General features: G+C 40.3%; 1 long non-coding RNA gene across 1 annotated transcript; it reads left to right on the top strand.

Moving 5' to 3' along the window:
- Nucleotides 1-4066: 4066 nt before the first annotated feature.
- Nucleotides 4067-7978, top strand: LOC139084213 (uncharacterized). Its single transcript, XR_011541617.1, has 3 exons — nucleotides 4067-4342; nucleotides 4834-4923; nucleotides 7468-7978. It is a non-coding gene; the product is annotated as an uncharacterized lncRNA (long non-coding RNA).
- The last annotated feature ends 15727 nt before the right edge of the window (nucleotides 7979-23705 follow it).

Here is a 23705-nt window from a genome sequence, read left to right as displayed (position 1 = left end):
AGAAAGTGACATTTGAGCCAAAGCCTGAGTCAAAAGAAGGAACCAGTCAAATGAAGACTGGGGAAAGAATATTCCAGATGGAGGGAAGGCAAGTGCAAACACCCTGATACAGAAAGAGCTTGATGTGTTTGAAGAACAGAAAGAAGATTGATATGTCTGGAATAAAGAGCACCATGAGCATAATAGAAGTTGTCAAAGAGGTAGGAAGGAACCGGATTACTTAGGGTATTAGGGGCCAATATAAGGAGTTTGGATTTTGGTTCAAGTACAATGGGAAACCGTTGTGGTTCTCTGAAATGAGAGAAGGGGGTGGGGGTTAGGGTACCACCTCCGAGGGGTATTTATAGATAAATATGTATGAAGGCATTGAGGGAAGAGCTATTATAACAGATATTTTAGACCCATTAGTACAGACACAATGTCCACCCACATAGGACCCTTTCTTTTGAAAAGCTCAAAGTTTCGGTGATACTGGGACCTTCATATGCTGCTGGGGAGAACCCAGAGCTTTCAAGACCCCATTTTGAAAAGTGTACATGTTAATTGAAAGTTTCTCCATCTACATTCTCAAGAGCAGGGAACATACTTGGACCTGTTCATCTCGTGTAGCACCATGCTAGACTCCTTGTGGTACTGTTTTGCAGCACAACTATCTAAATTTGGGAGCGTGCAAAATTTAATGATGGTTATCTTTTGTCATAGGAAATGTAATGCGTTAATTAAAGCCCCGTGATCTATAAAAATGCCCAGATTTGGCTTTCATTATGTTTTTATTGAGTGAACAGATGAATGCTGCGTCTCCAAGCCTCATGGCTGCTACCTCCATGTCCTTTTTGCTGCCATAACTCTTCCCCACCTTTCCCCTGTTCCTGAGGGAAGAGCATCTCAGAATTCTTAGTGGATAGAGAAGCAAAAGGGACTCATTCTTAGGAATTTCACTGTTGGAATTATTTTTTAACAATTTTTAAACTCCCTCCTCCAGGTGACTTCAAGATTTCATATAAAGAGGTAGCCCTTATCTCCTTGCCTAAAATATGCAGGGAAACTCTGGTCTGAATGATACAGCACTGGGTTGGCTTGGAATGACAGAATAAGATTTTATTCCAAGGCTTTCTCCATGCTACTAAAACAATATTTAAAAACTCAATCTAGGGCTTGACCTGTGGCAGAGTGGTGAAGTTCATATGCTCTGCTTCAGTGGACCAGGGTTCACTGGTGCAGATCCTGGGTGTGGACCTACACACCACTCATCAGGCCATGCTGTGGCGGCGCCCCACATAGAAGAACTGGCATGATTTACAACGAGGATATACAACTATGTACTGGTACTTTGGGAAGGAAAAACAAAAGATTGGCAACAGATGTTAGCTCAGCGCCAATCTTTGTCACAAAGTAAAGTAAAATAAAATAAATAACTCTGAATGTCCATTTCCAGAGCACTTCATAGGTGTTAGGTAATGAATTCTGCAGTGGATTATATAACCATGTTACAACTATAGAAGAATTAATTGCCTAACGCTTACGAAGTACTTTGGGTTTAGAGAAGGACCTTTAAAATGCAAAATATTATTTTTACTATTCTACATGTATAAATGAAAAGGTTAGGACATTGTCTCTTACACTTGAAAAGAAGTAAAAAGTCATGGTATATTGTCAAAGCCTCAAATGCTATTAGAGGCTCCCAGGTTCACTGAGCAACATTCATTCACTGTTTTTTTCCTCAACCAAGCACCTATTTCAAGAGGCAGCAGCGAAAAAGGTTCTAGAATACATGTATGTTAACAGCATTTTGCTTGTCAAGTACCCCTGCCAGCTTTTAAATGTACGTATGGTCTATCAAAGCACCATAAATTGACCAGACAGCTGTCATCAGGAATTCAGCCAACATAACCTTTATAGAAAGGCTTTGGAAATAAATTGTTTTTCTTTTTCTTTTTTTTTTTTAATATTCTTATTTCCTTATTTATTTATTTTTAAAGATTGGCACCTGAGCTAACAACTGTTGCCAATCTTTTTTTTTTTTTTCCTGCTTTTTCTCCTCCAAATCCCCCCAGTACACAGTTGTATATTTTTCAGTTGTGGCATGTGGGACACCACCTCAACATGGCCTGATGAGCGGTGCCATGTCTGCGCCCAGGATCTGAACCAGCAAAACCCTGGGCTGCCAAAGCAGAGCGTGCAAACTTACCCACTTGGCCATGGGGCCATCCCCATAAATTGTTTTTCTGACAAACTGGACTTGTTCTAGAAAAGAAGCTACTGTCAAGGCTTTAGTGTCGAGTCAGATACAATAAAGAGCTCTAGTCTGTTGTGGGCTTGAGGTTCTGTGTCTTACTAATTTCACAATAAATTGACTATCAATTAGGAGTTTCTTACGGGGTTTGTGCAAGCGTCACAGAAGTCCAGCACTCCGTACATTGAACTGCACCAATAACTGTACCTATGCTGTTTTGCTTTATTTTGTACTCAATGGAAAAAGCAGATTTTCATCTACTAAACTTTATGTCAAAACATGAGAAATGAATAGAAATGAAACAAAGATCTGAAGGTGAAGGCACAAATCCTGTTAAGAAAAATCAGTGAAGAATTGTTTGGTGTATGTATGGAGCGTTTATGTAGTATTTAGCCAGTCAAATACTGGTACACAGAATGATGACTATGCTTTGTATTAATCATTATCACTGCTAGTGAAATTTACTCAAATCAGGACAAAGTTGACTAAGTAAACGTTGTATTTCCAAGTCATAAAATACTAAAAACACACCAATCCAGAATAAACATAGGAAAAATTTAATTAATGAAAAGTTTAAATTCTTATTTCCAATTTTATAGTATAAAAAGGACTATAAGCTCCATGACAGCAGAGACCTTGACTGTCTTATCCACCTCTGGATTCTCAGGACCTAGAACAATGTCTGACACCTAATAGTTCATAAAATAAGTGTTGAATGTCAACGTGGTAATGATGGGAAAAGATTAGGTTTGAATCTCAGCTGTGACACTTACTAGTTGTGGAACCTTGGACAAATCACTTAAGTTTTCTGAGTCTCAGTTTCTTCATCTGTAAAAGAAGAAGAATATTTTATTCTGTCTTTTCAATATGTGTTTTTTCTCAACACTACCAAGCAGTCCTTCAGTTCTCAGCAGACACTGTCTGGGTGTCCTATAGTTTAATTGAATCCTGACGTTATCTACCTGGAGATAGCATCAGATCCCACAGGTTAAGGGCTCAGTCCTACAAGACTGCCTAACCCCCAAAACCCTTCAGACACCAATGGCAAGTCCAAGTCGTCACCTTCTATAGCGACCAGCTACAAACGGGAGGTTCCCACGACCCCCTCCTCGGGTTCAATTAATTTTCTTGAGCGGCTCACAGAACTCAGAGAAACATGTACTTACTTTTGCCAGTTTCTTATAAAAGGCTATAACTCAGGAACGGCGAGGTGGAAGAGATGCATGCCTAGGGCAAGGGATTCGGAAAGGGGTGCAGAGCTTCCATGCTCTCTCGGGCAGGCTGTTCTCGCCCCATGTCCACGTGTTCACCAACCCAGAAGCTCATCAACTCTTGTGGAAGAGTTTTTATAGAGCTTAATCTGTAGCCTTCCCCTACTTTCCCCTTTCCAGGTGAATCTGAAAGTTCCCACTCTAATCACTAGGTCTTTCTGGAGAACAGCTCCATGCAGGCTATCTAGGGGCCCCACCCTGTCACCTCATTAGCATAAACTCAGGTTTGCTCTAAAGGGACACTTGATGAATGACAAAAAGACACTCCTATCACTCAGGAAATTCCAAGGGTTTTAGGAGCTCTCTGCCAGAGACCTGGACTAAGACCGTATATGTTTCGTATTATACTATACAGTTTTATTCACAGCCCTGCTCTGAGAATCAAATATGTATGTAAAATCACTGTAAAATGCTATAGCATTATTAAAAATCATTTTAATGCCAATAGTGTTATAACAAAACATTACCTGGTAGAGATCCTTAGTGGACTTGAGTTAATAGTTACCTTTTTTAAAAAAAATATATCATATTGAATGCTAGATACTTTTTTTTTTTGAGGAAGATTAGCCCTGAGCTAACATCTGCTGCCAACCCTCCTCTTTTTGCTGAGGCAGACTGGCCCTGAGCTCACATCTGTGCCCATCTTCCTCTACTTTATATGTGGGACGCCTGCCACAGCATGGCTTGCCAAGCGGTGCCATATCCGCACACGGGATCCGAACCAGCAAACCCTGGGCCGCTGAAGTGGAATGTGCGAACTTAACCGCTGCACCACCGGGCAAGACCTTGCCAGATGCTTTATACGCATTATTTCATTTAATTATGATTACTCTGTGAGGTAAGCTATCAACTCCATTTTAGAGATGAGGAAACTAAACCTCTGCATTAGTTATCTAGTGCATAACAAATTAATTTAGTGGCTTAAAAACATAGTGGGTTAAAACAGTATTTATTACCTCATGGTTTGTGTAGGTCAGGAATCCAAGTGCAGCTTAGCTTCAGATCTGCTTCAGAGTCTCCCACAGGCTGCAGTGAAGGTACTGGCCAGGGCTGCAGTCATTTTAAGGCTCCACTGGGGAAGGAGCCACCTCTAAGCTCACTCCTATGGGTGGGATTTGGTTTCTCACAGGCCGTTGGACTGAGTGGGAGGCTGCCCTCAGCTCCGTGACATGTGGACCTCCCTATAGGGCTCCTTACAGCATGCTAGCTGGCTTCATCAAAGTCAGCAAGTGAGAGAGTGCCAGTAAGACAGAAGTCACAAACTTTTACAATCTAATCTAATCTAATAGGATTATCCTATCACTTTTCTTGTATTCTATTCATTAAAAGCAAGTCACTAAGTAAACCAGGATGCAGGCTCTACCAGACACTGAATCTGCTGCCATCTTGACCTTGGGCTTCTCAGCCTCCAGAAGAACGGTAAGAAATTTCTGTTGATTATTAAAAGAAAAAAAAATAAGGCCAGCCCAGTGGCCTAGCAGTTAAGTTCATGCGCTACGCTTTGGCAGCCCAGGGTTCGCAGTTTCAGATCCTGGGCGCAGACCTACGCACCGCTTATCAAGCCATGCTGTGGCAGGCATTCCACATATAAAATAGAGGAAGATGGGCACAGATGTTAACTCAGGGCCAGTCTTCCTTAAAAAAAAAAAAGCAAGACACTAGATACAGACCAGCCCACATTCAAAAGGAGAGAGTATTACACAAAGGCTTGAATACGAGGAGGCAGAGATCACTGTGAGCCATTGCAGAAGGCTGCCTCTTACAGACTCAGTGTTCAAGTTACTCATCCAGTTTCACAAAACTAATAAGTAGCAAACCTGAGAATCCATGTCACATCTGCCTGACTATAAAGCCCACAGTGTTTCCATCTATTACTCTTCTCCCATTGAATACATAGGAATAAAGTAGGGTTAACATAAACTTGTCTAGAAAGGGAACTTTCTTTTTTTTTTTTAAAGATTGGCACCTGAGCTAACAACTGTTGCCAATCCTCTTTTTTTCCCCCCTGCTTTATCTTCCCAAACCTCCCCCCCCCCCCGCCCCGCAACCGTACATAGCTGTATATCTTAGTTGCAGGTCATTCTAGCTGTGGGATGTGGGACGCCGCCTCAATGTGGCCTGACAAGCAGTGCCATGTTCGCGCCCAGGATCCGAACCCTGGGCCGCCGCAGCGGAGCGTGCGAACTTAACCACTCGGCCACGGAGCCAGCCCCAGAAACGGAACTTCCTAAAGTATTAAAAATCTGTGGGGCTGGCCCAGTGGTGCAGCGGTTAAGTTCACACCTTCCACTTTGGTGGCCCAGAGTTTGCCAGTTTGGATCCCGGGTGTGGACCTGTGCACCACTTGTCAAACCATGCTGTGGCAGGTGTCCCACGTATAAAGTAGAGGAAGATGGGCGCGGATGTTAGCTCAAGGCCCATCTTCCTCAGCAAAAAAGAGGAGGATTGGCAGCAGATGTTAGCTCGGGGCGAATCTTCCTCAAAATAAATAAATAAATAAAAATAGGGGCCGGCCCGGTGGCACAGCAGTTGAGTGGGCACATTCCACTTCAGCAGCCCAGGGTTTGCCAGTTCGGATCCTGGGTGCAGACATGGCACCGCTTGGCAAGCCATGCTGTGGCAGGCATCCCACATATAAAGTAGACGAAGATGGGCACGGATGTTAGCTCAGGGCCAGTCTTCCTCAGCAAAAAGAGGAGGATTGGTGGCAGATGTTAGCTCAGGGCAATCTTCCTCAAAAAAAAAGATAAATAAATAAAATAAAAATAAAAATTCTGTTTCTTCTCTAATATAAAATAAGCCATCTCCATCCTAATTGTTTTTCCTGGGATTGTTCATCTTCACCATTTTCTTCATAGATAGGGCAAGTTAAACTTTTTTCATTCTTGGTCTGTGATATCATAAATTCCAAATTTTAGTGATACCAGAATGTTCATTTTTTAAAAAGTGTACAAGTATAACTTACCTCTCAGCAAGACCATCTAAGGAAAGTAATCTGGTGGACACAGTAATGTTACTAATAGAACTTTAGAGAGCATATCTTTCATTTGTTAATTTATTCACCATTTTTAGTGGGGGAGAACATAAACATTTGTATGTTCTACAGTAAAAGTGTATACAAGGAGCTATGTAAGTTTAGAGAAGAAGTATAGTTAAAGAATATGAATCAAACAAGAGGAAAAACTGCTCTGAGTCTTGGAGCATGAATCCGAGTTTGCTGGGTGACCAAGGCACAGAGTTGTTAAAAAAAAAAAAAAGTATGGCCCAAGATTACTAGCAGATTTGGAATTTTGAGCACTCCCTAAAAGTCAGAAGGTAGGTGGGATCAGATTGGCAGAGCAAGAGTCAGACTTCAAGCTCAGAGGCAATGGATACAGGAAGTGGGGGGTGAGGGAGCCGGGCACAATGGCCTAGAGCAATCATAAAGGGTAAATGTTCAGGGAGTGGAATTTGAAACCTCTGGTTGGGTTGGCTTCTCCCCCCATTCACTCTTCAAAGATAAGGGTACCCTAGAATGGTGCTTGCCCCTAGGCCAGTACAGTGACTCTGGAAACTTGGGGCAGATAAGCCAGGCAGTACCCAAGAAGGCTACATCCAGGAAAGGAAGCCTCATTTTACACCCAGAATATTAGCCACTGTTATGCCTTGTTCAAGTGACATTTTATCCCTCCCTCATAATCACCAGAGCAAACTGTGATAAACAGAAACAGCATCATGCAGAGACAAGGAATACCAAGATAAGAACAAAATCAGGAACTACCAAGTACCCAAGGAAAACCAACACCATGAAAGGGTGACACCAGCGAACAAAAGAACTAACACCTAAGCAAATAGTTACTAGGCTAAACAGAGGAGGATCTTGGAAATAATAATTATTGATATTTATTTAGGGCATACTGAGTGTGGTTTCAGGCATTGTTCTAAGCACCTTACGTGTATTTTTAAAATTTAATCCTTATACAGAATATCCTCAGAGGAATATGGTAGAATATTGCCTCTAACTTTTATGAAAAAGAACGAAAGATTGTTAAAATTAAAAGATAGTCTAAACAGCAAATGGACTTTGATGAAGAGCAAATTAGCAAAACTGGAAGAATAAGCTGAAGAATTACTCCAAAAGAACAAAGATTGGGGGAGAGGTGATTTAAGAAACATGTTGATTCCAGTATCTCATCATTCCAAAGAAGAAACAAGAGAGAATTTTAGAGCAGCAATGATTGAAGAAATGTTGGAAGAAAAATTCTTGTTTCGACTTGTGCAATTTAGAAGAAATATTTAATGCCATTTGTATTAAAAAAAAAAAAAGAGTGAACGTTATGTAAGTGCATCTTCTTTTTTATTGCCAGGTCGCATCTAAAATTTCATCACTTTTTATTTTGTGTATTTCTAAATTATGTATTTTGTATGTTTTCATGATATTTGTGTTTTTTTATCTTTTTATTTTGAAATAAATTTAGACTTACAGAAAAGTTGCAAAAATAGTGCAAATTCCCTTCACCTAGCTTTCTATAATGTTAACATCTATATAATCATAGTATAATTATAGAAATTAATAAATTAACTTTAGTACAATACCAATAACTAAACTACAAATCCACCTTATATAAAGTAGGAGGGAAAACAAGTCAATGGAAATGATGAGCATTTATAGACATATACAAAACAGAACAAAGGAGATGGGTAGCTACTACATCCTCGTTTCTACAGCTGGTTTTGAGGCTCTGTTTACAACATCTTTCCATCATCATCTATTCCATGTTCATTTTGCCAGCATCCACAGCTGGTTGAGATTTTCACATGATGCGGTGATCTTCATTTCTGAGGAATGAGTCGTTGGTGGTTCCACTTGAATTGGATTTCTATAGTCTCCTATTAACTTTTACCACTGTAATGGCAATACTAGGAGGTTAACCAAAGCATATCCTGGGTTCAAGACATTCTCATCCTTGCTTTCATTTTTCAGCAGGATCCAGATTTCCTCTTGATATCAAGGATAAATTATCCCACCCTACATTGTAACGTCTTTTTTTTTTCCTGTTGTTCCAATGTCACGAAGAGCCCAAAATGATCAACTAATAGTATAAACTTCCAGTTAAGTGGGACCATTGTTGGGTTTTCTGTGGAGAGCATTACTTCCTCGGGCACAAAGACCTTTAAATGGGCAAGGCTCAAAGCCGTGGGAATAGAAAGCAAAACATTTTATGAGTGGATCAGTAGGTATAACAGTGGGAGGTGTCTGTCTCCTGGGTTCCCCAACTCATGTACTGTGGATAAGGGAGAAACAGCACTCTATGTAGGTTGCTAGCTCACAGCACATAATGCTGTAGGACAGGTGTTGGCAACTTTTTCTTGTAAAGGGCCGGATAGTAAATATTCCAGGGTTTAAGGGCCAGGTATGGTATCTGTCACATATTCTTTATTTTTGTTTACACCCCTTAAGAAGCTTAAAAGCCATTCTTAAAGGCTGTACAAAAACAGGATATAGACCAGATTTGGCCCTCAGACTGTAGTTTGCTAATCCCTGCTATAGGACAACACTCTAACTTTGCAAAGTATTACCTCCTTGCTGGCACTGGAATTCAGTCTTCAAAAGACCATCAAGAGTTTTAAAGGCTAGCTGCTCCTGAACGATGGGGATATATAGTAAGACCAGTGAGTCTCGTGTGCATAGTATTCTGTGTCACCGAGGATTAGCACCATTGTCCAGTAATCCATTAAAGGTCAAGATGTTTTCTCTCCCCCATCTCACAGCGCACAGTTTTACCCTAGCAAAGAGCTGTATGTCCCTTTGGGGAAAGGCTGAGAGAAAGATTTACACATCATACTTTTGATGTTATCACAAGATCCTTTCTCAAAGGTACTTAGCATACTCTATGTTCAAGGGCCTCCGGGTCCGTGAACTTCTCAGAACTAGGAAATGGGTGGGGGCTATTACTCTTAATGGCGTCTCTAGTCAGGCCTCTGTTTTTTCAACCAAAAACTGTTTGTCCAGTTACACAAATATTTAAATCCTTAGTGAGGTACCCACCTATTTTACTACTGGAAACTCCATGATTAATTAACTGCCACTGAGGATCTCTGTAGGCCAAACCTTACAATTACCACTCTAATACAACTTTGTATTGGTAATTGTGCCCACTGTGTCTATGGCAGTTCTCTTCTGTTTCCTGACCTCTGCCACCTCAGGATCTTCACCATCATTGAAATTAGAAAACCCATTTCAATGGTAACACAGGCAACTTTTATCCCCAGAGGACAGTCACTACAGTAACGTTCAGAGATGCTCCTGCTGTCCTCGTCAATCTATTTCTTCATGCTGTGGGGTGAAGAGAAGATGTGCTGTAGGTCCTTTTGGGGTCATAGTTGAGGCGGATGATCCAATACAAATAACAGCTCTCTTCAACGCTGCTTTCTTCACAAACCTTTGGAGCTTGTCTTCTATATTACATCAAGAAATTTATGGCAACCAAATTTTGTTGAATTTTGGTCACCAGTTGCACCATTTTTAATTAACCAGCTGAGCATAACAAGACCACTCCTAGATACCCGAACTAGTGCATTGATTCCAAAATATCTGGTGTTCTCATCAATAAATTTTTCTTTCCTTGATCTTGCACCCTCAGAATCTATTCCTAGACATATACCCAAGCCTTTTGCTAATGCAATTTAGCAAAATCTTGTTATTCTTCTGGCATATAATTCTTCTCTTCCAAGATTTAATTTGTAATTGGTCCCCTAGAATGTGCTAAGATCTGACTCAATTTATAGGTTTGGAGTTAGTGAGAGGAGATGGGATAGAAAAGGAGGAAAATTGATATCCCCATGCAAGATGAGATGTACATTATCTATTAATGTGTAACAAATTACCCAAAATGTAGCAACTGAAAATAACAAGCATTTCACACAGTTTCTATAGGTCAGGAATCTGGAAATGGCATAGCTGGGTGGTTCTAGCTCAATTTCTCTTATGAGGTTGGTGCCAAGATGTCAGCTGGGGTCACAGTTCTCTGAAGGCTTGACTGAGGCTGGAGGATGTGCCTCAAGATGGCTCACTCACCTGCCACCAAGCTAGTGCTGGTTGTTGGCAGGAAGCTTCAGTTCCTCACCATGTGGGACTTCTCTATAGTGCTGCTTGAGTGTCCTCACAATATGGCATCTGGCTGTCCCCAGATCTAAGACAGCAAAGTGGAAAGTGCAATATCTTTATGACGTGGCCTCAAAAGTCACACACCATCATTTCTGCAATATCCTATAAGTTATACAGGTCAACTCTATTCATTGTAGGAGGAGACTACACAGAGGCATTTAATACTAAGAGGTGCAAATCACTGGGGCCTTCTTGGCGACTGGTTACCATAGGGTTTCTTCAGAGTTTTCAAGAAAGGTAAGACCAAGGGAAGAAGGGAGCTGCATCTCCAGACAGAGGACACTCAGTGGAGTTTGGCAGCACAGAGTACCATTTTTGTTTGAAGTACTGCTCTTTTACAGCCAGTACCCTAACTTCCACATCAGAGATCCAGTGAGGCTGTTAATTCTCCTCTGTACTAATTCAGCATTTTACTGAAGAAGATCCTGCTTCTAATTTTTGGTGTGTTAAACTTGTGACTATAAGAGATAATGGATGTTTTTAGGGCAATCATAGAAAACTTCTGGTTTTCTAAACATGCCCTGAGCTAAAAATGTGAAATCTTGAGCCTCAATTTTCTTTAAGTTTTCTAACACAGAAGCAACCAGCACAACCCCTACCCTTCTATTCCTTATGCCTTCCATAATGGTCTAACTCAGCAGCCAGCTGGTCTACCAAAGCCTTGCCTTTAACAGGCACTTCATTCCAGGTGACCCCAGATGATAATTTTTTTAAGCAAAAATGGAATATGTTTTCCTCATGAGGCTGAGAGGTCTATGGATAGACCTGGATCCAGGCGCTCAAATCATGTCAATAAGAATCCATCCCTTGCCATCTCTTGGCTCTGCCTTCCTCTGTCGTCTTTATTCCCAGAGAGACTGACTCCATGTGATGGTAGAGATGGTCTAGCTTACATTTTGTTCACTAGTTTAGCAGTCCATAGGTGATAATTTAAATAACTGTTTCTCCACTGTGTATCATGGACTACCAGTCTCCACTAAAAGTAACCAGATCTTCACTGTCTTCAGAAACAGCTGAGTCAGATAACTCATTTCACATTCCGATTTCCTAGAAAGGCAATTGTTAACAACTTTTCTTATTACTGCATCAATCAGTGTTCAGTTTCATAATACAGAATCCAGTCTAGTTTAGGCAAAAAGAGATTTAAAACAAGAAACTGAGTACTTACAAAAGGACTAAAGGAGCAAGCTCCAGGTCCAACTCCTTGGAACAACCTCCAGCTCTCACAACCACTCTGTATCTACCGTGATCAGAAATGTGCCCACCACTACTGCTGTCAGAAGCTGTGGCCATTGGTGTGCACCACAGAACCGCAAGACCTTTGCTGCTGCTGCTGCTGCTCTTACAGGAAACTGCCCGCTCCAGAATCATATACATCACCTCTGCCAAGTCCACACAAGCAAATAAGATTCTCCATATCTTTTCTCTCTCCACACGTGGCTCAGTTCTGAATTCATTGCTCACAAGATTCATCAAACTGAATCGCATCTAGAATCCTAACTAAAAAGGAGTCTGGGAAATGGCCCTTATTAGCTTTCCAGCTTTTTCAGATTAGAAAGGGGTTGAGCATCAACCTGCAGCTCCCATAGCATTTTTATACTGTAGAATAATATTTTTATACTGTATAATAATATAATAATATTATCATTATTATACTGTAGAATTGTTAGTTGCATCTGCTATATTAGATTGAGAGTTCTTTAAGTACAGGGAAAAGAATGTATTCATATTTAGGATTCAGCATTCACCAGTGCCTCCCTCAAACATAATCTCACAATTAAATACAATACTATCTTACAAACTTTTATTAAATATTTGCTAAGAACCTTTGTATATATGAATAAAGACTTGTCCTCACACAGTCCCTCTTTAAGCCAGACCCTACTCATTTCCTCTACCCCTTACTCAACTGAAATTTCCTTCACCTCGTATCCTCTCATCACATCTTGGAAGACAGCACGGTGATTGGAAAGATCACAGTTTTGGGGGTCAGACAAATTTCGGTTGGAATTTTGGCTTACCTACTTCCTAGGTATATAACCTTGGACAAGTTATTAACTCCTCTAAACCTTAGCTATACTATGAGGATAGTAATAGTTACTTCACAAAGTTGTTGTAAGGAGTAAGTGAGATAATGTTTGTAAAGTACCTGGCACATGGTAGACGCGTAGTAAGTAGTATATAATATTATTAAAATGTCTTCCCTTATCTCATACATATAGCTTATACTTGTTTTAGTAGATTTTTATCTTCCCTTTGGGTAAGACTTAGTTTGGAACTATCTTCCCTGTTCAGTTGGCCCAGAAATAGCTATCAAGTCCTGATCATTGAATGTTTAGTCTCAAGGACAATTCATCCCACACGTTTCACACGTGTGAAAGGGAAGTTTTTGCCTGGCATTCTGGAGTCCAAGACCCCTTCCCTGTTAGAGAAAGCAGAATGTGTAATCTTGATACCAGCTATTTATCTCATCTTAACTATGGATATCGACTCATCTTTGGCTACTGATTCTCCCCATAGTGCTGAGCCTCCCTCTGCCATCAGCCAGGCTCAACATGGTGGCAGGGTATAATGCAGTGGTTCTCAACTGGAGGGTAATTTTTGCCTCCCAGGGGACATTTAGTAATGCCAGGAGACATTTTTGGTTGTCACAACTGGGAAGAATGTTGCTACTGGATGTAGTGGGTAGAGGCCAGGGATGCTGCTAAACATCCTACAATGCACGGGACAGCCTCCTACAATAAAGAATTATCTGGCCCAAAATATCAATAGTATCGAGATTGATAAATCCTGGTCTGGTTTTAAACCCCAGTCTTATACACTAGCCCTGTCTTGGAGTGTCATAACTCACCAACAAGTTCTAAAATAGGACATCATCATGACATCATCTCTTATCATTCCTGTCCCTAGCAACTTCTTCCTCTGCCTTCTTATTCATTTATAGTCTCCCAACAGCTCACTTTTATTTCTTCTATGTTTATACGTTGTCTCTCCAATGAGGATATGTGCTTTTCTGGACAGTAGCCTCATCTCCCACATTCTGTAGCCCTGTTGTGTATAACAGTTTTAATTAATCCATAAAAATAATGAAAGAGCCTCTGTTCCGACCAAATCTTTCAGAATGCTCCCACTCTTTGGACAAAGACCCAGAAAGAAAAAGAATACAGTCTTTACCTAACTGAAGTATTCAACCCACTGAAGTCCAGCAAATAAATCCTTGGCTTCATGGATCTTCATCTGTTCCTACTCAGTCCTGACAGTTCTTGGTTTTTATCTTGGCTTTTGATTTCTTGCCACTGAGAATTTCTCTTCTGCTTATGTCGAATTGCTCTCTCCACTAACCCCCATAGCAACTTGTACTTCCTCTTTCATAACGCATCACATTTTAATTTCTTTGTCGGTGTCTTTCTTCCCCAAAAGACTTTTAGTTACATGAAGGCAGAGACCATTTCTGCCTTCTTCATTACTATATCCCCAACACCTTAACACAATGCCTGGCACATAGTAGGTAATTTCCTTTGTTGTTAGTGCATTTGAGGTTGTTTTTTTCAAAGTGAGTTGTATTAAAACAAAAGGGATTCCAAAAGAAAGGTCAATAAAGAAACTACGAAAAGGAAAATTCAAACTTAGAAGGTATAGCCTTCTGTTCTAATACAGGCTGATTGATGCCCAGGCTCATGAGATCTGTTCCACAGCTTACTTGAGGGTGCCACTCACCTAGAGTGACTCCTAGGTGCCACTCATTTCCTTTGTCCCTTTCCTTCCTTGAGGTCTCAGACAGGTAAGCCCTGAGGAAAACTACACATGAATGGGATAATGGGCCATTTTTGGATGAAGTGCTGCCCTTACTTTTCGCCTGGTGCCTACCAGCAGTTATCTGTGCACCTACTCGTAGATTCTGTGCATCTGTTGTAGCAGTTAGACCAAGGGTGATGGCAGGCTTCTTCAGTCGATAAGGAAAAAAATTATGTGCTACTATTGTCTACCCAGAACCATTTCTTCCTAATTATCTCCCTTAGAGAGATTGTTATACCACATAATATTTAAAACTCCATTCAAGTCACGCTAAATTTCATATATCACGTCCCCTTCTAGTCTGTCATAAAGGATTGATTTGAGAGAGATTATTTTTTTTTTAAGGATTTTTTTATTTTTTCCTTTTTCTCCCCAAAGCCCCCCGGTACATAGTTGTATATTCTTTGTTGTGGGTCCTTCTAGTTGTGGCATGTGGGACGCTGCCTCAGCGTGGTTTGATGAGCAGTGTCATGTCCGCGCCCAGGATTCGAACCAACGAAACACTGGGCCGCCTGCAGCAGAGCTCGCGAACTTAACCGCTCGGCCACGGGGCCAGCCCCAAGAGAGATTATTTTTTTAAAAGACCATATTCATTATTACTTGTTAGTATTTATATTGTTCCTCTGATCAAAAGGAACAAGCCTTTTTAGGAGCAGAATTTTAGTGGTGGAGTTAAGGTGAAGCTTTAAAACTCCCTGAATTCAAGCATGCTGCCAATACAATGGATTCATCAACTTCCAAGTCTTGGTGTCCTGGAGCCATCTGCCCCTCCCCCCATGCCAGTTTTTGTCCTTAGTATTTAACCTTTCTCTCTCTTTCTCTCTCTCTGTTTAATTTTCCACAATTTCTGCACAACATAAAGGTGCCCAGACAAGGGGTCAAAATCCTCTGACCTCCATGGCTCCACTATCCACTAACTAAGCTGTGGGTATGAATGAGTGCGCTTGCTCCACACTGTAAGCCAGCAGAGGCCCTTCCTGATTCCCAGGGCTTACTATCAGCCAACTCCCAATCTCTATAGTAATTCCCCAGCCTAGTGGCGCACTTCCTCCTCTTGGTTCTTGGGTCAGGCAGGTATCCAGCTCTGGTTTTTATTTAGCAGGGAGTTACCCTGGGACTCTTTCCTGATTGACATGAGGCAGTATAAGTGGTGGTATAGCTTTTGGGATCTAGAACCCATACTGCCTCCTCTTATTTTTATTTATTTTTTATTTTTGGAAGATTAGCCCTGAGCTAACATCTGCTGCCAATCCTCTTTTTGCTGAGGAAGATTGGCCCTGAGCTAGCATCCGTGCCCATCTTCCTCTACTTTATATGTGGGACACCTGCCACAGCATGGCTTGATAAGCTGTGCGTAGGTCCTCACCTGGGATCCCTCTGGATCAGTGAACACCAGGATGCCGAAGTGGAATGTGCAAAGTTAACCACTGCACCACCGGGCCTGCCCTTCTTTCTGCCCTTCTCTCAAATCCCAGCCCTGCCACGTACTCATTTCTTTGTGCCTCAGCTTCCTTGTCTGTGAAAGAATAGTATCAACCACCTTCTATGGTTGGTATACACATGTAAAATATTTAAAACATACTTTGCGACATAGTAAGCACTTAGTGTTTGTTAATTATTATTATGAGTTGGCCCATAACCTTATTGAGAAGAGACCCCTGTTACTTTTACTACACTGACAATTCAGTAGATGTTTATTGAATGACCACAAAGTTCCAGACACTGTGCAGGAAGAGGTGAAGCAGAAATTAATGCTGCTTTCATTTCTCAATGAGCTGCATTTGGTCTATAGATAGTAAGATGGCAAAAAAGTAGCTATTTATCTAGATAGCCCTTCAGGTTGCCTCTATTGCCTCTTGAATGCAAGAAAGAATGTTTACCCTTTGACTTCTAATATTATCTTATATTCTGTTTTCTTTCAGAGGTCTGATGTGCATTTTGTAATCATAGATCATGATCCCCCTTGTCTCTCTCTTAAATTTATCAGAGATTGTCAAAATTATATCTTTTTCTATTTTTCTATAATTAAAAATAAACAATACTTTGTCTCTTTCCCAAATTCTCAGTTCTCCAACTTCTCATAAATCATTAGTTTGAAACTTGAAATAACTCTGGTCCTTCTTTCCCGACTCTGGCTTTGATTTGGTGGTTTGTCAGTATGTATGTGTTTGCCCTTTGATTCTAGTGAGATGTGGAAAAGTGAATATTAATCAGAAAAGTGCAGATGAATTTACCATTGAATATGGGTACTTATCTAAGTCTGTTGCTCAGCAGTTTTTTCCCAGATCCAGCTGAACTTTATCTCTGGCTTGCAATCATAGTGAAAGACTGCAGAAAGGAGACCAACTATTAACATGTTCTGTCCAGAAGAGAATAAGACCACTTTCTAAAACAAAGTATGAAGTTCTAGTATAAATGATGCTTGAGAGGAAAAAAACGATTGTAAAAAGGATTCAGTGAATTAACCAAAAATAAAGGACCATTCTTTTTCTGTTTTATCATTCTGTATTCATAACCAACACCTTTTGTTGATTTGTATACTCTGATAGGTACTCTCTTTTAAGGGAAGGGAGGAGTCATGGACAGGATCTGAGCTCAGCTGTAGGGATGTGAAAATGGATATGTGCTCTGGAACAAAGATTAACGTCCTTGAGACAGCATTGGGTAACTGTGGACCAGCATTGGTTCACCATGGTATCTTTACTTTCTGTTTGAGTTCCTTGGTGGTTCACAAATGTTCTTTCTCTCCACCCTTTATCTAATCAATCACAATAAAATGTAACTGTCAACAAGAGAACAGTGTATTTATAGCCAAAGAAAGGTAACTATTTGGTGCAATAGCAATCAAAATTCACTTTGTTATACGTAGATCTGCCACACTATTTTCATATTTCTTTTCCTTTTAGAATTGGCTCTCTGTTCTCTCTCTACAAAGCAAATCAGGGGCCAGCCCGGTGGCACAGTGGTTAAGTTTGCACATTCCACTTTGCCAGCCTGGGGTTTGCTAGTTCGGATCCTGGGTGCGGACATGGCACCACTTGTCAAGCCATGCTGTGGCAGGCGTCCCACATATAAAGTAGAGGAAGATGGGCACGTATGTTAGCTCAGGGCCAGTCTTCCTCAGCAAGAAATGAGGAGGATTGGCAGCAGATGTTAGCTCGGGGCTAATCTTCCTCAAAAAAAAAAAAAAAGCAAATCATTGTTCAACCAGTGAGAGTATAAGTTATTTTTTAGTAAGTCATTAATATTTTAATAATCTTTAGGAGCACAAACATCATCCTACCAAAATTATTGATAGAATGGCTGCTACACTTTGGGCAATTTTAATGTGAAACAGAAACATTACATTTAATGAATTTATAATTTGATGAGAAAAAATGAAAACTCTTCTATATTTCAATTTCATTGCCAAATTTAAGATTCAAAAAAGCACACAGCTTGTTAAAACTGCCAACTCCTTTACCTGGCATCACAAAACTTTCCCATTTCTCTTTTTTTCACATGTTTCCCATTTCCACTAATATTTTCAGTCTAAAATTAGTAGCCATGATGAATACTTGAGTACCCAGGTCCAGATGTGCTGGAATTCTCAACTGTTTATAAATCTTTGAAATTTTCACTCCATCGTTGAAGTGGTCCTTCAGGGTTATGCCACAATCTGTGGAAAAATTACTAGAAAATATGGAATATCTAAATATACAGCAAGTACAACTCTGGTTTACTGCCTACGTCTGGAGGAGAATCAGGGATCCTGAATTCCCAGCCCAGGAAACACACGAGGCAAGCAAGGTTATGAGAAGGGAGAATACTTGGCCACAAAACTGAGTATCCTGGCTTCTAGACCCTGCTTTGTGCAACTTGAAGAGCAAGACCCTAAATACAGATCGAAGAGTGCCTCAGTTGCATCATCTGTAGAATTGTGAGACTGCTACTTACCCCTTACCATCTCCCCTCAAAGATACCGTGATCCAACGTGGGAAAGTGCTTTGGACTGCTCACAAAAATAGCGCTGCAGTGCTTTGAAGTCCTATTATTATTATTATGATTATTATTATCATCATCCTTATACTTGGTACTGATCCTTATTGATGCTTCTTTCATCAGAGAAACTCAAAGATTTATAAAGAGAAACATATGTATTCATATAGCATGTCTCTAGGAAAATTCTGTAATTTCAATATACAAAATAAGTAACTTGCTTAAGTTTTCAAACAAGTTAGTAAATGATCCAGAACCAGAATTCCAGTCCAGTATGTATAAATATATACACTGGTTCTCAGAGCAACAGCATAAATAACCTATCCCCTGGCATTTTAAACTCACCTCCTAGTAACCGAGTGTTTGAATGTCTTGCATACTTACACTTCCACTTTAAAAATTACCTAAGACCAGGCATTCTTTTTAAATGACCAGCATTTTAAATTAACCATCAACCTTCCAAGAAAGTAAGAGAATGAGATTAGTTTCAGCTCCTCTAAGAAAACAGCTCTACTTGGTCACAATATTTTTGCAAATAACTGCTATATTAGTCAGGGTTCTCCAGAGAAACAGAAGCAGCAGGATGTGGAGAACAGAGACAGAGACAGAGACAGAGACAGAGATTTACTTTGAGGAATTGGCTCCCATGATTGTTGAGTCTTAGTGAGTCCAGAATCTACAGGGGTAGGCTGGCAGGCTGGAGACTCAGGGAAATGTGACAGTTTGAGTCCAAAGACAATCTGCTGGCAGAAGTCCTTCTTGTTTGGGGGAGAGGTCAGTCTTTGTTCTGGTAAGGCTTTCAACTGATCAGATGAGGCCCACCCACATTATGGAGGGTAATCTGCTTTACTCAAAGTCCACCAATCTAAATGTTGATCTCATCCAAAAAATACCTTCACAGAAACATTCAGAATGTTCAACCCAATATCTGGGCACCGTGGCCTTCCCAAGTTGACAGTAAAGTTACCCATCACAGCTGCTTTGATTGTATTATTCAGACTCAGGTAAATAGTTTAGTGGCATTAAACAAGTACTATACATTATCTTAGTTCTGAACACTCTATACTCCATTAAGAGATGAAGTATAATGTAGAGGAAAACCACTGGAATAAAAGTTTAAAAAATAGATATGCACAAATCACTTGCTTCTCCAAACCTGTTTCTTTACCTGTGAAATGGAAATAAGAATATTTCTCTGCATATTAAAGCATTCTTTAAAGTATAAACTTAAGCACTTTACACATTATTATTAATTATATCACCTATGCTCTGGACATGTGTACTTTCTGCCCTCCAAAACATGATTAAACACTTGGTTTACTGCACTTGTGTCTCTATTTCAGTTTAATAAATTGTCTTCTCAAGAACAATGATTCTTCACCTGCATTGTTTCAGCACACTTTTTGGTCACGTTTGGTTGTAAGATGTATTGTAAATAAGTATTATCACTAATAAAAATTACGAAGTACCGAAGTTTGCAAATTATTTTCTTTTTTAATGAATTAGAATGGATGCAATATTATCCTTATAATAATATTCTTAGTAACTTGCATTCACATATACTTTATTATTTCGGAAAGAAAGGAATACTAGGAACTGCACATAACTTGCAGACTATATCATCTAAGATGCTGCCAGTAATCTTGATCACCTTTCAGGAGTGTTTCTTGCAGATGAACATTACCTGTTCTCTAACTTCAGTTTTTCTAAAATAAATTATGAAATACAGTGAACTGAAGCATCACTTCTCCTCCTCTGTTTAAGGCTCAAGTGTGTCTCTAGCCTATCTAGTACAGAAAACTTTGCCCTAAAATGGGCCTTCCATTTCACAAGTCCAATGTCCAAAGGTATAAGGGTCTCCCTATTGATGCAGTCTAGTGAGATCATCTCAGTCATGCTACTGTTTATCCATTTAAGAACTTTAACAACTAAACACTATGTTTGACTTAGAAAAGAGAAATGGCAAAGGGAAAAAGACTAGCAGGCAGGATCTTAGTTTATTTCATTCTGTTGGCCTAACAATATGCATCATAAGTAAGGTGATCATATGGCCTGGTTTATGCCTGCTGTCCCAATGTAATTATTAATAGCACCCTCTCTCACCCAAAGCATAAAATGCTTATCATTGTTTATCAATGTACACCCAACTTCTAGTACTGTACAGAGTATGCATTAGGTGCTCTCTAAATATTTATTAAATGAATGAATGATCCAAATAATGAGAGACGTCTGTTAAATAGAGTTCCAAGAATTCAATTCTGCACTAAAATGCTATAAGCACTATAGTGGGCTAAATGGTGGCCCCCCCAAAGATATGTCCGTGTCCTAACCTGAAACTTGTGACCACTACCTTATGTGGCAAAAGATGTAATTATGTTAAGGATCTTGGAAGAAGGAGTTTATCCTGAATTATCTGAGTACAATCACATATATCCTCATAAGAGAGAGACAGAGGGAGTTTTGTGACACACACACACAAACACAGACTCACATAGGGCAATGTGAAGACAGAGCAGGGAAAGATGCAGCCACAAGCCAAGGAATGCCAACAGCCGCCAGAAGCTGGAAGAGGCAAGAGATGAATTCTTCTCTAGAGCTCCTGTAGCGAGTACAGCTCTCCCAACACCTTGACTTTGGACTTCAAACCTCTAGAACTGTGAGAAAAGTAATTTCTGTTGTTTTAAGCCACTTGCTTTGGGACAATTTGTTATAGCAGCCATAGGAAACTAATGCAAGCACCTTACACATTGCATGCAAAAGTGATAAAAAAACGGGTGGGGGGGGGGGGGAGGGTGCAGCCCAGTGGCCGAGTGGTTAAGTTCACGCGCTCCACTTCGGAGGCCCAGGTTTTGCTGGTTTGAGTCCTGGCCACGGACATGGCACTGCTCCTCGGGCCATGCCAGGGTGGTGTCCCACATGCCACAACTAGAAGGACCCACTACTAAAAATACACAACTATGTACCGGGGGGCTTTGGGGAGAAAAAGGAAAAATAAAATCTTTAAAATAAAAATGTTTACTTGTGCTGCTGTAGGAGGGAGCTTAGTGTACTTGGAGAAGTATGAGATTCTGCCACATACTAACTGAATTACATTGGGAAAGTAACCTAACTTTCAATTTCCCTATCTGCAAAGTGGGGGAAACAACACTTCCCTACTTACTCCACATGACTTGTACTGAGGCTCAAATGAGAGCGTGTATATTTTTGTATTCAGTAAATATCTATTGATGCCTACTATCTGCCAGGAACTATTCTAAGCACTGTATCTAAGGAATATAACGGTGAACATGACAGACAAGTTTCCTGCTGTCATTGAGCTTACATCCTAATGCAGTAAGCAGACAATGCACAAGAAAGAATGTAGAAAATCATTGCAGATGGTGATAAGGATGATGAAGAAAAATTAAGTGGAGTAATATGACAGAGTGCCTGGAAAAGGAGACATTACATAGGGTGATCAGGGAAGGCTTTTCTAAAGAGGTGATCTTAAGTTCATAAAGCTGAGACACAAATTATTTAAAAAACCAGCCACGTAAAAAACTGGAATAAGAGCTTTGGGGGCAGTGGAACTTGAAAAAGAAGTAGCCGTAGCCTTTGCATGTTTGAGGAATAGAAAGCTTTGCATGAACTTGATGTGTTTGAAGAATAGAAAAAAAAGGCCAGTGACTGAAGTAGTATAAAGGTCAAGGAGGAACATGGTAGGAGGTGAGGTCAGAGTGATATTCAAGGGCTAGGTCATGTTAAGGCCATGTAGGCCATGAAGAGAAGTTTGGATTTTATTGTGGATATAATGTATATCCAGGATCACCAAGTTTTAAGCATGGGAGTGGTGGGATCTGATTCACGTTTCTGAAAGATGACTGGCTTCTGAGTAGAGAATGTATTAGAGACCAAGAGATAAAGTTGAGACACAAGTCAGGAGGCTATTGCAGTAATCCAGGCTAGGAATAATGGTGTTTAAAGTGATAGCAATGTAGATCAAGAGAAGTGGACCAATTTAAGATATATTTTGGGGATAGAACCAATAGAACTTCTGATAGATTGGATATGGAAGATGAGAGACAGAGAGGAATTAAAAATGATTCATAGGGTTTTGTCCTTAGGAGCTGGCAGATTGTGAACAATGGAGGAAAAACTATTCTGAACATATTAAATTTGAAATGCCTTTTAGATATCCAAGGGGAAATTTCAGTAGGCAATTTGACATATATCTTTTTTTTTTTTTTGAGGAACACTAGCCCTGAGCTAAAATCTACCACCAATCCTCCTCTATTTTTTGCTGAGGAAGACTGGCCCTGAGCTAATATCCATGCCCATCTTCCTCTACTTTATATCTGGGACATCTGCCACAGCATGGCTTGATAAGCAGTGCGTAGGTCCGCACCCAGGATCCAAGCCGGCAAACCCCAGGCCACAGAAGCAGAGCATGCGAACTTTACCACTGCACCATCAGGCCAGCCCCATGCCGCATATCTGTAACTTGCACAGGGGTAGGGATGAATCAGAGGTAGAGATATGAATTCGGAAATCATCATCATATAAATAGTATTTAACATCATAGGATAGATGAATTACCTAGGGGAAATGTATTCTGAGGGAAGAGAAGAAGGCCCACAATGAATCCTTGGGTAGTTCAATATTTAGAGGTCAGGCATAGGAGAAGCAGCCCAGAAAGACAGCTGAATTGGTGAAGGAGACAATGAGGTAGGAGGAAATCCAGGAAAGTGTAAAGTCATGGAAGCCAGGAGAAAAGGGAATGAATAAATGTCAACAAATATTTTCTCAGCTCCTGCTGTGTGCAAAGATCCCTACTGGAAATCGAAGAGAAGCATTCCTGATATCAAGGACCTTCTGATTTGAGGGGAGAGATAAAAATAAGCACCATCACAATAATACAGTACATAGCTTTCTAACTGATCTCCTTATCTCCGGGTTTGCCTTTCAACTCATTCTATCCCAGCCACAAGGTTAATTTCCCTAAAATAGCACTCTGATCAGTTAAAACCAATCAGCTTTAAACTAGAACTCATCAGAGTTCTGATCAGCTCAAGAACTTTGTGAGTCCCAAATCGTCCTTCTGGCACTCAAAGAAGGATGGCCACAACTCATCTCCTATTATTCCCTTTATTAAAACTTATAGCATTTTTTCTTGGTTGTTCTGTTTAGCATTGATTCTGCCCTTCCATGCCCTTGTATGTAATTGGTGTATCTTTGTCTAGATTATGAGCTCCTTGAAAACAGATTAAGCCCAAGCTCCTTGCCTGACCATTAGTATATTAAC

The sequence above is a fragment of the Equus przewalskii genome, chromosome 6 (assembly GCF_037783145.1).
Source record: "Equus przewalskii isolate Varuska chromosome 6, EquPr2, whole genome shotgun sequence".
Classification (NCBI taxonomy): domain Eukaryota; kingdom Metazoa; phylum Chordata; class Mammalia; order Perissodactyla; family Equidae; genus Equus; species Equus przewalskii.
This window is presented reverse-complemented; position numbering and strand designations above follow the sequence as displayed.